The sequence below is a fragment of the Mustelus asterias genome, unplaced genomic scaffold, assembly GCF_964213995.1.
Source record: "Mustelus asterias unplaced genomic scaffold, sMusAst1.hap1.1 HAP1_SCAFFOLD_881, whole genome shotgun sequence".
Lineage (NCBI taxonomy): Eukaryota > Metazoa > Chordata > Chondrichthyes > Carcharhiniformes > Triakidae > Mustelus > Mustelus asterias.
In genome coordinates this window covers 68,028-82,242 of record NW_027590827.1, presented here as the reverse complement: position 1 = coordinate 82,242, position 14,215 = coordinate 68,028, and positions in this window count along the sequence as shown.

The window sequence follows — 14,215 nt, the reverse complement described above, 5'->3', positions numbered from 1 at the left end:
AGCAATTTGCCTCCTGCCACACACCCCCGTCCTTCTCCCCGTAACTCTGCACATTTTCCTTTCCTCGACTGAATCTCATCTTCCATCTGGTTCTTTTGCCAATCATCTTGAAAGAGCCACAAATTTGTTCCAAAATATTTCAAAGTTCTCCGGGTTTGCAACGTTCAGAGTGAAAGACGGATTTTGTTTTATTCTTTCGTGGGATGTGGGCATCGTTGGCTGGGTCAACATTTGATGCCCGTCCCTAATTACCCCACCATTTCAGACAACCACCAAGAGTCAACCCCATTGCTCTGGGCCCGAACTTCTGGCCTCCTTATCTGAGGAAGGGTGTTCCTGCTCTCGAGGGAGTGCAGCGAAGGTTTACCAGGCTGATTCCGGGGATGGTGGGACTGACGTGAGGAGAAAGTGTTTGACATGATGAGTGGTTAGGAACGAGGGGGGGATCTCATAGCGACTTATAAAATTCTAACAGGACTGGACAGGGTAGATGCAGGGAGGATGTTCCCGATGGTGGGGGGAGTCCAGAACCAAGGTCACAGTCTGAGGATTCAGGGTAGATTGTTAAGGACAGAGATTTCTTCACCCAGAGAGCGATCAGCCTGTGGAATTCACTACCACAGAAAGCAGTTGAGGCCAAAACATTGAATGTTTTCCAGAAGAAATTAGATATAGCTCTTGGGGCTAAAGGGATAGGGAGGGAAGGGGGTTCAGGCTATTGAGTTTAATGATCAGCCATGATCAAAATGAATGGCGGAGCAGGCTCGAAGGGCCAAATGGCCTCCTCCTGCTTCTAGTTTCTACGTTTCTAAGGGACTGGAGTCACATGTAGGCCAGCTCAGGTAAGGACAACAGATTTCCTTCCCTAAAGGACATTAGTGAACTAGATGAGTTTTTTCCGATAATCAATCATTGTTTCTTGGTCACCACCATCAGACTTTTAATTCCAGTTTTTCTTTTGTGGAAATAAAACTTCACCATCTGCCATGGTGGGATTTGAACCCGGGTCTGTGGATGATTAGTGCAGTGACGATACCACTACAGAGCCCCACCTCCAGCAGCTATACTGGAGCCGGAGAGGTTTGGGGGGAGTTTGCAGCACTGAGTGTCTCCTCAAGGAGAGACAACAGTCAGAAAACCCTCGACACTGAACAAACACCCGTTACCCAAACCCCCCCCACCCTCCCCCTGAGGTTCCCATTCATCATTCAGATATTCGTTGGTGAAGAGGCAGCCGGTGACAGACTGGGGGGCAGCAAGTGGGCGCTGGTACTCAGACAGTTGTCCACACAGAGGGAGGGAGGGATTTGATTTGATTTATTATTGTATATGTATTAGTATACAGTGAAAAGGATTGTTTCTTGCGCGCTATACAGATAAAGCATACAGTTCATAGAGTACTTAGGGGAGAAGGAAAGGAGAGGGTGCGGAATGTAGTGTTACAGTCATAGCTAGGGTGTAGAGAAAGATCAACTTAATACAAGGGAAGTCCATTCAAAAGTCTGATGGCAGCAGGGAAGAAACTGTTCTTGAGTCGGTTGGTACGTGACCTCAGACTTTTGTATCTTTTTCCCAACGGAAGAAGGTGGAAGAGAGAATGTCCGGGGTGCGGGGGGTCCTTAATTATGCTGGCTGCTTTTCCGAGGCAGTGGGAAGTCCTGGAATCACCTCTTTCTGCAGCCCCAGCCAACAGGTTGGACAGGGAAAGGGTTATTGCTGCAGTCAGATCACGTGGAGGTTTTGTGAACTGTACAGAGGATCATGTCAATCTTTAAAAGGACAAATTGTCAGACAAGTGGCAGATAAAGCTCAATGCAGGGAACTGTGAAGTGATTGGTTTTGGTAGGAAGGACATGGAGAGACAATATGCAATAAGAGGTAAAATTCTTAAAGGAGTGCAGGAGCAGAGGGAGCTGGGTGTAAATGTACGTAGATCATGGAGGGTGGCAGGACAGGTGGAGAGAACAGTTAATAAAACAGATCGTATTCTGGGTTTTATTAATAGGAGCACAGAGCACAAGAGCAAGGAGGTTATGCTGAACTTATAAAAGACACCAGTTAGACCTCAGCTAGAGTATTGTGTACAGTTCTGGGCACCACAGTATAGGAAGGATGTGAAGGCATTGGAGAGAGAGCAGAAGAGGTTTACAAGAACGGTTCCAGGGATGAGAAACTTCAGTAATGAGGATAGATTGGAGAGGTTGGGACTGTTCTCCTTGGAGAGAAGGCGGCCGAGAGGAGATTTCAAAATCATGAGGGAGCTGGACAGAGTAGATAGGGAGAAATTGTTCCCACTCAGGAATGAGAGGAAACGGATTTAAGGCAATTGGCAAAAGAAGCAAAAGCAACACTAGGAAAACTCTTTTCAGGCAGCGAGCACAACTCGCTGAATGAGAGCACGACTCTCACCGACTTTTACAGATACACCATAGAAAGCATTCTTTCTGGTTGTATCACAGCTTGGTATGGCTCCTGCTCTGCCCAAGACTGCAAGAAACTATAAAAGGTCTGAATGTAGCCCAATCCATCACGCAAACCAGCCTCCCATCCATTGACTCTGTCTACACTTCCCGCTGCCTCAGCAAAGCAGCCAGCATAATTAAGGACCCCACGCACCCCGGACATTCTCTGTTCCACCACTTGTCCATGCCACCCTTTTTTTTTTAAAAACCCCGAAGCTAGTCCCAATTGCCCGCATTTGGCCCATATCCCTCTATACCCATCGTATCCATGTAACTGTCTAAATGCTTTTTAAAAGATAAAATTCTACCCGCCTCTACTACTACCTCTGGCAGCTTGTTCCAGACACTCACCACCCTCTGTGTGGAAAAAATTGCCCCTCTGGATACTTTTGTATCTCTCACCTTAAACCTATGCCCTCTAGTTTTAGACTCCCCTACCTTTGGGAAAAGATATTGATTATCTACCTTGTCTATCCCCCTCATTATTTTATAGACCTCTGGGATATAGCCTCCTATGCTCCAGAGAAAAAAGTCCCAGTCTATCCAGCCTCTCCTCATAACTCAATCCATCAAGTCCCGGTAGCATCCAAGTAAATCTTTTCTGCACTCTCTCTAGTTTAATAATATCCTTTCTATAATAGGGTGACCAGAATTGCACACAGTATTCCAAGTGTGGCCTTACCAACGTCTTGTACAACTTCAACAAGACGTCCCAACTCCTGTACTCAATGTTCTGACCGATGAAACCAAGCATGCTGAATGCCTTCTTCACCACTCTGTCCACCTGTGATTCCACTTTCAAGGAGCTATGAACATGTACCCCGAGATCTCTTTGTTCTGTAACTCTCCCCAACGCCCTATCATTAACTGAGTAAGTCCTACCCTGGTTCAATCTACCAAAATGAATCATCTCGCATTTGCCTAAATTAAACCCCATCTGCCATTCGTCAGCCCACTGGCCCAATTGATCAAGATCCCGCTGCAATTGGAGATAACCTTCCTCACTGTCCACCATGCCACCAATCTTGGTGTCATCTGCAAACTTACTAACCATGCCCCCTATATTCTCATCCAAATCATTCATATAAATGCGGCACGGTAGCACAGTGGTTAGCACTGCTGCTTCACAGCTCCAGGGACCTGGATTCGATTCCCAGCTTGGGTCACTGTCTGTGTGGAGTTTGCACATTCTCCTTGTGTCTGTGTGGGTTTCCTCCGGGTGCTCCGGTTTCCTCCCACAGTCCAAAGATGTGCGGGTTAGGTTGATTGGCCATGGCAAATTGTCCCTTAGTGTCCTGAGATGCGTAGATTAGAGGGATTAGTGGGTAAAATATGTAGGGATATGGGGGTAGGGCCTGGGTGGATTGTGGTTGGTGCAGACTCGATGGGCCGAATGGCCTCTTTCTGTACTGTAGGGATTCTATGTTCTATGTCATAATAGTGGGCCCACCACTGATCCCTGAGGCACACTGCTGGTCACAGGCCTCCAGTTTGAAAAACAACTCTCTGCAACCACCCTCTGTCTTCTGTCATCAAGCCAGTTTTGTATCCATTTAGATACCTCACCCTGGATCCTGTGAGATTTAACTTTATGCAACAACCTGCCATGCGGTACCTTGTCAAAGGCCTTGCTAAAGTCCATGTAGACAACATCAGCTGCACTGCCCTCATCTACCTCCTTGGTTACCCCTTCAAAAAACTCAATTAAATTTGTGAGACATGATTTTCCACTCACAAAGCCATGCTGACTGTCCCTAATCAGTCCTTGCCTCTCTAAATGCCTGTAGAACCTGTCTCTCAAAATACCTTCCAACAACTTACCCACCACAGATATGAGGCTCACTGGCCTGTAGTTCCCAGGCTTTTCCCTGCAGCCCTTTTTAAACAAAGGCACAACATTTGCCACTCTCCAATCTTCAAGCACCTCACCCGTGACTATCGATGATTCAAATATCTCAGCTAGGGGACCCGCAATTTCCTCCCTAGCCTCCCACAACGTCCTGAGATATACCTCATCAGATCCCGCAGATTTATCTACCTTGATGCGCTTTAGGACTTCCAGCACCTCCTTCTCTGTAATATGTACACTCCTCAAGACACCAATATCTATTTCCCCAAGTTCCCTAACACCCATGCTTTTCTCAACAGTAAATACTGATGAGAAATATTCATTTAGGATCTCACCCATCTCTTGTGGATCCGCACAGAGTGGTTGGGGTCTGGAGTGCTCTGCCTGGGGGAGACAGGTTCAATCGAGGCTTCCGAAAGGGAATTAAACTGTTATCTGGAAAGGAGGAATGTGCAGGGTTCCGGGGAGAAGGAGGGAGAATGGCACTCGGTGAGTTGCTCATTCGGCGAGCTGGTGCAGCCACAATGGGCTGAATGGCCCCACTCCACAGCGTAAAGGTGCTGTGATTGGACGGGTATTGTTTGAAGACGTGATGGCCAGCCTGATTGGTCTGAAGATGCAGGCTGCTGATCGATGACAGGAAATTAAAGATTTTGCTGGAGGGATTTTCTCCTCACAGTCAGTAAGACAATCCGGCCAACACCCAGAACCATCTGGAATCGGGGCAGTCGGTTTCGGTCGCCTGCCTCAATGGTTGGGACGCTGCCATTATGTTTTGGAGGTCACTATCTAGGCCTGGAGGCAGAGTCAGTGAGTCAGGAAGAGAATTTAAACAGTCTGAGTGCAGAAACTTACACAAACTCTCTCTCTCTCTCTGTCTCCTGTTTCCAGGGAGGCTCAGGGCCGGGTGAGTGCCAGTGGCTCGGAACCCCTCTACGCCAATGTAAGTCTGCCCGGGTCACATTTATTAACCAGGTCAAATATAAATTGTGCACTTGCCCCCCCCTCCCCCCCCCCATTCCCCCACCCACCCTCACCCATTCCCCCTCCCTCTCGCCCATTCCCCCTCCCTCTCACCCATTCCCCCTCCCTCTCACCCATTCCCCCTCCCCCTCCATGCCCATTCCCCCTCCCCCTCCATGCCCATTCCCCCTCCCCCTCCATGCCCATTCCCCCTCCCCCTCCATGCCCATTCCCCCTCCCCCCAACCATTCCCCCTCCCCATCACCCATTCCCCCTCCCCCATCCCCCTCCCCTCCACGCCCATTCCCCCTCCCCCCCCAAACCATTCCCCTCCCCCTCACCCATTCCCCTTCCCCCCTTCGCCCATTCCCCTTCCCCCCCTCACCCATCCCCCCTCACCCATTCCTCCTCCCCATTCCCCCTCCGCCTCCCCCATTCCCCTCCCCCTCACCCATTCCCCTTCCCCCTCACCCATTCCCCTTCCCCCTCACCCATTCCCCTTCCCCCTCATCCATTCCCCATCCCCCCTCACCCATTCCACCTCCACCCTCACCCATTCCACCTCCACCCTCACTCATTCCCCTTGCCTCTCACCCATCCCCCCTCCCACCTCGCCCATTCCCCCTCCCACCTCGCCCATTCCCCCTCCCACCTCGCCCATTCCCCCTCCCACCTCGCCCATTCCCCCTCCCACCTCGCCCATTCCCCCTCCCACCTCGCCCATTCCCCCTCCCACCTCGCCCATTCCCACTCCCACCTCGCCCATTCCCCCTCCCACCTCGCCCATTCCCCCTCCCACCTCGCCCATTCCCCCTCCCACCTCGCCCATTCCCCCTCCCCTTCTCCCATTCCCCCTCCCCTTCTCCCATTCCCCCTCCCCTTCTCCCATTCCCCCTCCCCCTTCTCCCATTCCCCCTCCCCCTTCTCCCATTCCCCCTCCCCCTTTCTCCCATTCCCCCTCTCCCCTCACTCTCCTCCCCTCCCCCTCGCTCTCTCCCCTCCCCGTCGCTCTCTCCCACCCCACCCCCCGCTCTCCTCCCTCTGCCTCGCTCTCTCCTTCCCCCCTCACTCTACCCCTCCCCGCTCACTCCCCTCCCTCGCTCTGTTCCATTGGTCTGGATGGCAGGCAGGTTTAACAGTTGTGTGACTGATTGGATCAGTGTTAACTCCTCTATTTTTCCCGGCAGAGTGCCCAGACCCTGCCGCCTGATTCCAGTCTGCTGTCTGAAACCTCTCACAGCCCTGCAGCCACAGGTAATGATCTTCTTGACAGGAACTCGAGGGAAATAGCAGGAATCAGGCACACACCTGGGGAGCAGCACAGCCACCCATAGCCTCTCTGTCTCTGTCTCTCTCTCTCTGTGTCTGTCTCTGTCTCTCTCTCTCTGTCTCTCTCTCTCTTTCTGTCTCTCTCTGTCGCTCGCTCTCTCTGTCTCTGTCTCTCTCTCTCTGTCTCTCTTGCTCCCTCTGTCTCTCTAACTCTGTCCATCTGTCTCTCTTTCTCCCTCTGTCTGTCTCTCTGATTCTCTCTCTCTGTCTCTATCTCTCTGTCACTCTCTGTCTGTCTCTCTCTCTCTCTCTCTCCTGTCTCGCTCTCTCTGTCTTTCGCTCTCTCTCTCTCTCTCTCTCCCTCTGTCTCTCTGATTCTCTGTCTCTCTCTCTCCTTCTGTCTCTCTCCCTCTGACTGTCTCTCTGATTCCCTGTCTCTCTCTCTCCTTCTGTCTCTCTCTGTCTCTCTCTGTCTCTCTCTGTCTCTCTCTGTCTCTCTCTGTCTCTCTCTGTCTCTCTCTGTCTCTCTCTCTGTCTCTCTGTCTCTCTCTGTTTCTCCCTCCCTCTCTCTCTCTGTCTCTCTCTCTCTCTCTCCCCCTTCCTATCCCCTCGTCACTCACGCTTGCTTCCCGATATGAGTGTCTCCTTCTCCAGCGTCCCAGGGTGATAAATCAAAGGAACACGAAAGAGTTGTGGTTTTAATTTCATTTTTGTGTGGTTTAGCTGTGATCAGTGTTGGATCTGATGGAAAGTTTAACTGAGTGGGGAGGTTTGAGGCTGGACGTGCTGTGAGGAATACTCGGAGTAGGTGGAGTGGGATTTGGTAACGGAGAGAGTATCCGGGTATCGTCCCCAACCTCCCGTTCCCACTGTGGAAATCCAGTTCTGGGGGTGAATGAGGCTCCGGAATTCCCCAGGTTCAGTGCCACCACCTGACTGCTACCTCACGGTGCCCCCTGGTCACTGAGCCACTTTGTGTTCCAGGTACGAGCCAGCAGGGAGCTGTGAAGAGTGTGGGGACCGGACTGGTCACTTTGGACTTTGACCCTCTCACCAACACCAGCTACAACACGGAGTAAGTTTCCAATTGAATCAGTCTTCAGGAAGTGGGATGTTCACTCATATAGACCACCCCGAACCCCTTGATTAGATTCTAGTCTGTAACTCACTTCCGGGTATCTGTTATTCTGTATATAAACCACCCCGAACCCCTCGATTAGATTCCAGTCTGTAACTCACTCCCGGGTATCTGTTATTCTATATATAAACCCCCCTGAATCCCTCGATTAGATTCCAGTCTGTAACTCACTCCCGGGTATCTGTTATTCTATATATAAACCACCCCGAACCCCTCGATTAGATTCCGGTCTGTAACTCACTCCCGGTTATCTGTTATTCTATATATAGACCACCCCGAACCCCTCGATTAGATTCCAGTCTGTAACTCACTCCCAGGTATCTGTTATTCTGTATATAAACCACCCCGAACCCCTCGATTAGATTCCAGTTTGTAACTCACTCCCGGGTATCTGTTATTCTGTATATAAACCACCCCGAACCCCTCGATTAGATTCCAGTCTGTAACTCACTCCCGGGTATCTGTTATTCTGTATATAAACCACCCCGAACCCCTCGATTAGATTCCAGTTTGTAACTCACTCCCGGGTATCTGTTATTCTATATATAGACCACCCCGAACCCCTCGATTAGATTCCAGTCTGTAACTCACTCCCGGGTATCTGTTGTTCTATATATAAACCCCCCTGAATCCCTCGATTAGATTCCAGTCTGTAACTCACTCCCGGGTATCTGTTATTCTATATATAAACCCCCCTGAATCCCTCGATTAGATTCCAGTCTGTAACTCACTCCCGGGTATCTGTTATTCTATATATAAACCATCCCAAACCCCTCGATTAGATTCTAGTCTGTAACTCACTTCCGGGTATCTGTTATTCTGTATATAAACCACCCCAAACCCCTCGATTAGATTCCAATTCCAGTCTGTAACTCACTCCCGGGTATCTGTTATTCTATATATAAACCATCCCAAACCCCTCGATTAGATTCCAGTCTGTAACTCACTCCCGGGTATCTGTTATTCTATATATAAACCACCCCGAACCCCTCGATTAGATTCCAGTCTGTAACTCACTCCCGGGTATCTGTTATTCTATATATAAACCACCCCGAACCCCTCGATTAGATTCCAGTCTGTAACTCACTCCCGGGTATCTGTTATTCTATATATAAAACCCCCCTGAATCCCTCGATTAGATTCCAGTCTGTAACTCACTCCCGGGTATCTGTTATTCTATATATAAACCACCCTGAATCCCTCGATTAGATTCCAATTCCAGTCTGTAACTCACTCCCGGGTATCTGTTATTCTATATATAAACCCCCCTGAATCCCTCGATTAGATTCCAGTCTGTAACTCACTCCCGGGTATCTGTTATTCTATATATAAACCACCCCAAACCCCTCGATTAGATTCTAGTCTGTAACTCACTCCCGGGTATCTGTTATTCTATATATAAACCACCCTGAATCCCTCGATTAGATTCTAGTCTGTAACTCACTCCCGGGTATCTGTTATTCTATATATAAACCACCCTGAATCCCTCGATTAGATTCTAGTCTGTAACTCACTCCCGGGTATCTGTTATTCTATATATAAAACCCCCCTGAATCCCTCGATTAGATTCCAGTCTGTAACTCACTCCTGGGTATCTGTTATTCTATATATAAACCATCCTGAACCCCTCGATTAGACCCCAGTCTGCAACTCACTCCCGGGTATCTGTTATTCTATACATAAACCAACCCGAACCCCTTGATTAGATTCCAGTTTGTAACTCACTCCCGGGTATCTGTTATTCTATATATAAACCACCCCGAACCCCTCGATTAGATCCCAGTCTGTAACTCACGCCCGGGTATCTGTTATTCTACATATAAAACACCCCGAACCCCTCGATTAGATTAATAGCAACTAGGAGCAGGAGTCGGCCATCTGGCCCCTCGAGCTTGCTCCGCCATTCAGTAAGATCATGGCTGATCTTTTCGTGGACTCAGCTCCACTTACCCGCCCGCTCACCATAACCCTTAATTCCTTTACTGGTCAAAAATTTATCTATCCTTGCCTTAAAAACATTCAGTGAGGTAGCCTCAACTGCTTCACTGGGCAGGGAATTCCACAGATTCACAACCCTTTGTGAGAAGAAGTTCCTCCTCAACTCAGTCCTAAAAATGCTTCCCCTTATTTTGAGGCCATGCCCCCGAGTTCTAGTTTCACCCGCCAGTGGAAACAACTTCCCTGCTTCTATCTTATCTATTCTCTTCATAATTTTATCTATTTCTATAAGATCTCCCCTCATTCTTCTGAATTCCAATGAGTATAGCCCCAGTCTACTCAGCCTCTCCTCATAAGCCAACCCTCTCAACCCTGGAATCAACCTAGTGAATCTCCTCTGCACCCCCTCCAGTGCCGGTATATCCTTTCTCAAGTAAGGAGACCAAAACTGTACACAGTACTCCAGGTGTGGCCTCACCAGCACCTTATACAGCTGCAACATAACCTCGCTGTTTTTAAACTCCATCCCTCTCGCAATGAAGGACAAAATTCCATTTGCCTTCTTAATTACCTGCTCCACCTGCAAACCAACTCCTTGAGATTCCTGCACAAGGACACCCAAGTCCCTCTGCACAGCAGCATGCTGCAATTTTTTACCATTTAAATAATAGTCCATTTTGCTGTTATTCCTACCAAAATGGATGACCTCACGTTTACCAACATTGTACTCCATCTGCCAGACCCTCACCCACTCACTTAGACTGTCTATATCCCTCTGCAGACTTTCAGCGTCCTCTGCACACTTTGCTCTGCCACTCATCTTAGTGTCATCTGCAAATTTTGACACACTACACTTGGTCCCCAACTCCAAATCACATATGTAAATCGTAAACAAGTTATTCCAGTCTGTAACTCACTTCCGGGTACATGTTTCATTCCAGCTAATTTCCCACCTTTCCTCTTCGAATTGCAGGGCTATTTATGAAGATTTAGATGTTGCTGTAAATAAGGCTAGAATTCTCCATGACAGGGCTGCAGATTAACCCGGCCCTCTGCACTGCTCTGCTTGGTAAGTGCTTGATGTTCAGTTTCAGTTCTGTTTGAGTTCTATGTTACAGGCAGTATGCTGGCAAGGGGGTGAAGGTTGTGCCAAGGGTGGTGTGTGTTGGGCTTGTGCATGGTATACTGGGGGCGTGGAAGCAGAGTGCCTGGGGATGATGTGCTTTGTATGGTGGGCAGTGTGCACTGTGCTGGGCTGCATAGGCTGGGCTGTGTGCGCTGAGCTGGGTTGTGGGTCTGCTGTGCGCTGGGCTGTGGGCGCTGGGCTGTGCGCGCTGGGCTGTGTGCGCTGGGCTGGGTTGTGGGTCTGCTGTGCGCTGGGCTGTGGGCGCTGGGCTGTGCGCGCTGGGCTGGTGTGCGTGCGTTGGGCTGGGCTGTGGGCGCTGGGCTGGTGTGCGTGCGTTGGGCTGGGCTGTGCGTGCTGGGCTGGTGTGCGTGCGTTGGGCTGTGCTGCGCACACTGGGCTGGGTGTGCACGCTGTGCTGTGGGTGCCCCACCCTGCGCGGGCAGCCCCCTCCTGCACAGAGTACTCTGACTTGGGTTCCGTAGAAGCTGAAGATAATTTCTCTGCTTTTCAATTCTTTCCCTGTTGAAATGAAGCTCTCCCAACCTCTGTCATTTTGGAATTTGTTAACCTTGTCGACTTCAAGAACTCTCTGCTCTTTGAACCCATTCAGACTCCATCTCACTGTCCAGGCTGCATGTGACCTCTTTATTGTCCAAACCACATTGTACAACTTGGGAGGCGAACCTCAGGGACCACTCTCACTGGCTGCACCTCAGTCTCACCTGCAGGTTCCTCTTCCAGTATTTACTTTAGAATCTTCAGCTTACGAAAGCTGGTTACAAACGCAGCAGCAATTATTATCTCCCCGGCCCAGAGCCTGGGTATCAATGAGCCTGCCATCTATAGGCCTGGGGTTGCAGCCTCTGGCTTGGGCCTGTGGCCTGGGCTTTGGTCTGAGCCTAGGCCTCTCTGAACCCTGATTTGGGTCCACAACTGGGCCTTGCTGGGCCAATGTTTTGGTTTGGGTCTGGCCCTGTCTCCGCCTCTCCATGGAGCACAGCTCATCAGTACGTCAATGTGCCAGTACACCAGGAATGGTTTGGCCAGACGGAGATGGACCTTCAGTTGGGTTACCCAGATAGTAAGTCGCTTTCCTTGACAAGGTGAGAATCGTACTTGCTGTTTAAAGAAGCAGGGAATCTCACTAAGGTTCTCAGAGGTGTTGGGGTGAAATTATTACAGATGATCGCTCTAAATAAGTTCACATTTTTCCAAGAGGTTATACAGTTATAGCCAGCTGGAGAGAAGAAATTTAGAACCTGGAGGTGAAAGGTCAGTGCCTGTAAAATTATAGCACCAAGTATACTCATGAAAGGGCCCAAGTATTTTTTATTCATTCATGGGACATGGGCATCACTGGTTGGTCAGCATTTATTGCCCATCCCTAGTTGCCCTTGGATGGCAGTTGAGAGTCAACCATATTGCTGTGGCTCTGGAGTTAAATGTAGGCCAGACCAGGTAAGGACGGCAGATTTCCTTCTCTAAAGGACATTAGTGAACCAGATGGCTTTTTCCGACAATCAACAATGGTTTCATGGTCACCAGTAGCTTCTTAATCCCTGTTTTTTCTTTTAATTGAATTCAAATTCCACCATCTGCCGTGATGGGATTTGAACCCGGGTCCCCAGAACATTAGCTGAGTTTCTGGATTAATAATCTAGCAATAATGCCACGAGGTCACCACCTCCCCACCTGAAAGTACCATCCAAAATCTAGATTCTGTTTGTTGTTTGGGCATGTAAGAAGCAGGTTTAGCCATCTGTCCCCACATGAAGTTGCTCCACCAGTCAGTAAGATCATGGCTGATCCTAAATCTCACGGTAGCACAGTGGTTAGCACTGCTGCTTCACAGCTCCAGGGGCCTGGGTTCGATTCCCGGCTTGGGTCACTGTCTGTGTGGAGTTTGCACATTCTCCTCGTGTCTGCGTGGGTTTCCTCCAGGTGCTCCGGTTTCCTCCCACAGTCCAAAGATGTGCAGGTTAGGTTGATTGGCCATACTAAAATTGCCCCTTAGTGCCCTGAGATGCGTAGGTTAGAGGGATTAGTGGGTAAAATATGTAGGGATATGGGGGTAGGGCCTGGGTGGGATTGTGGTCGGTGCAGACTCGATGGGCTGAATGGCCTCTTTCTGTACTGTAGGGTTTCTCTGATTTCTCTGATTTCTCAGGTCCATTTTCCTGCCCGATCTCCACATCCCTCGATTCGCTTAAAAAGCCCAAACACCCCTTGATCTCAGTCTTCAATATATTCATTGTCTGAGCATTCACAGCTCCCTGCCGGTAGAGAATTCCAGAGATTCACAACCCTTTTGAGTTAAATTATCAGCTCAATCCCAGCTGGTTGTCCCCTCATCCTGAGATGTGACTCCAGTTCCAAACTCTCCAACCACATAAACCAATCTCCCAGCATTTAACCTGTCAATCTGTCTCTCGAATTTTATATGGTCAATGGAATCACCTCCCATTCCGCTAAATGCCAGGGGATTCTCTTCACCTGGACGGGTACTGGATGTGACATTGAGCCGACGTGGAAGAATCAATGAAATGATGTTGTTTTTACCCCTTTGAACAGCCGAACGGAGATTGTGGTCGAATGGAATTCCAAGGACATTTGAAGAAATGCAGGCAGTTCTACCTCGAAGATGCTCGGTGATGTTAATCCTGGCGATACAGGGTGTCTCTGCAGCACACAATGAAGTCAGGTCACAGTCCACACAGACCCAGACGGAAGCTCCCAGTGCAGCCATTCCTTACAGGAGCAAGGTTCTGTAAAACCTCATGGAGACATTGTTGGGAGACACGGCTGTTCCTCTGCTGAATGCCAAGATTCACCATCGTCTCAACCTCGCCCCATCACCAATATTCCCACTTCCAACAAAGACCAGAAAATGAACTTTATTGATGTCGTACATGTGGCTCCCATAACATTTCAGCTCCTATTCAGTTACAAATCCCCAACTTCTTAAAGAAGACATGTTTTGTAACTATCGGGGGATCCGGGTACGGCAGGGTGAGAGGACGGGGGAAACAGGAAGGGGAAGATGTCAACAACAAACAGGAGGGAAGAGGTTTGCAGTAGGGGCGGGGCGTTAATGGTGAAGTTAAAGCCTGAAACAAATTAAAGAAATAACATTCAGTGAATCACCGGCTCTCACTGGGGTACGGGTCCCACACACACTGACTCTCACTGGGGTACAGTCCCACACACACTGACTCTCACTGGGGTACGGGTCCCACACACACTGACTCTCACTGGGGTACGGGTTCCACACACACTGACTCTCACTGGGGTACAGTCCCACACACACTGACTCTCACTGGGGTACAGTCCCACACACACTGACTCTCACTGGGGTACAGTCCCACACACACTGACTCTCACTGGGGTACGGGTCCCACACACACTGACTCTCACTGGGGTACGGGTTCCACACACACTGACTCTCACTGGGGTTCAGTCCCACACACACT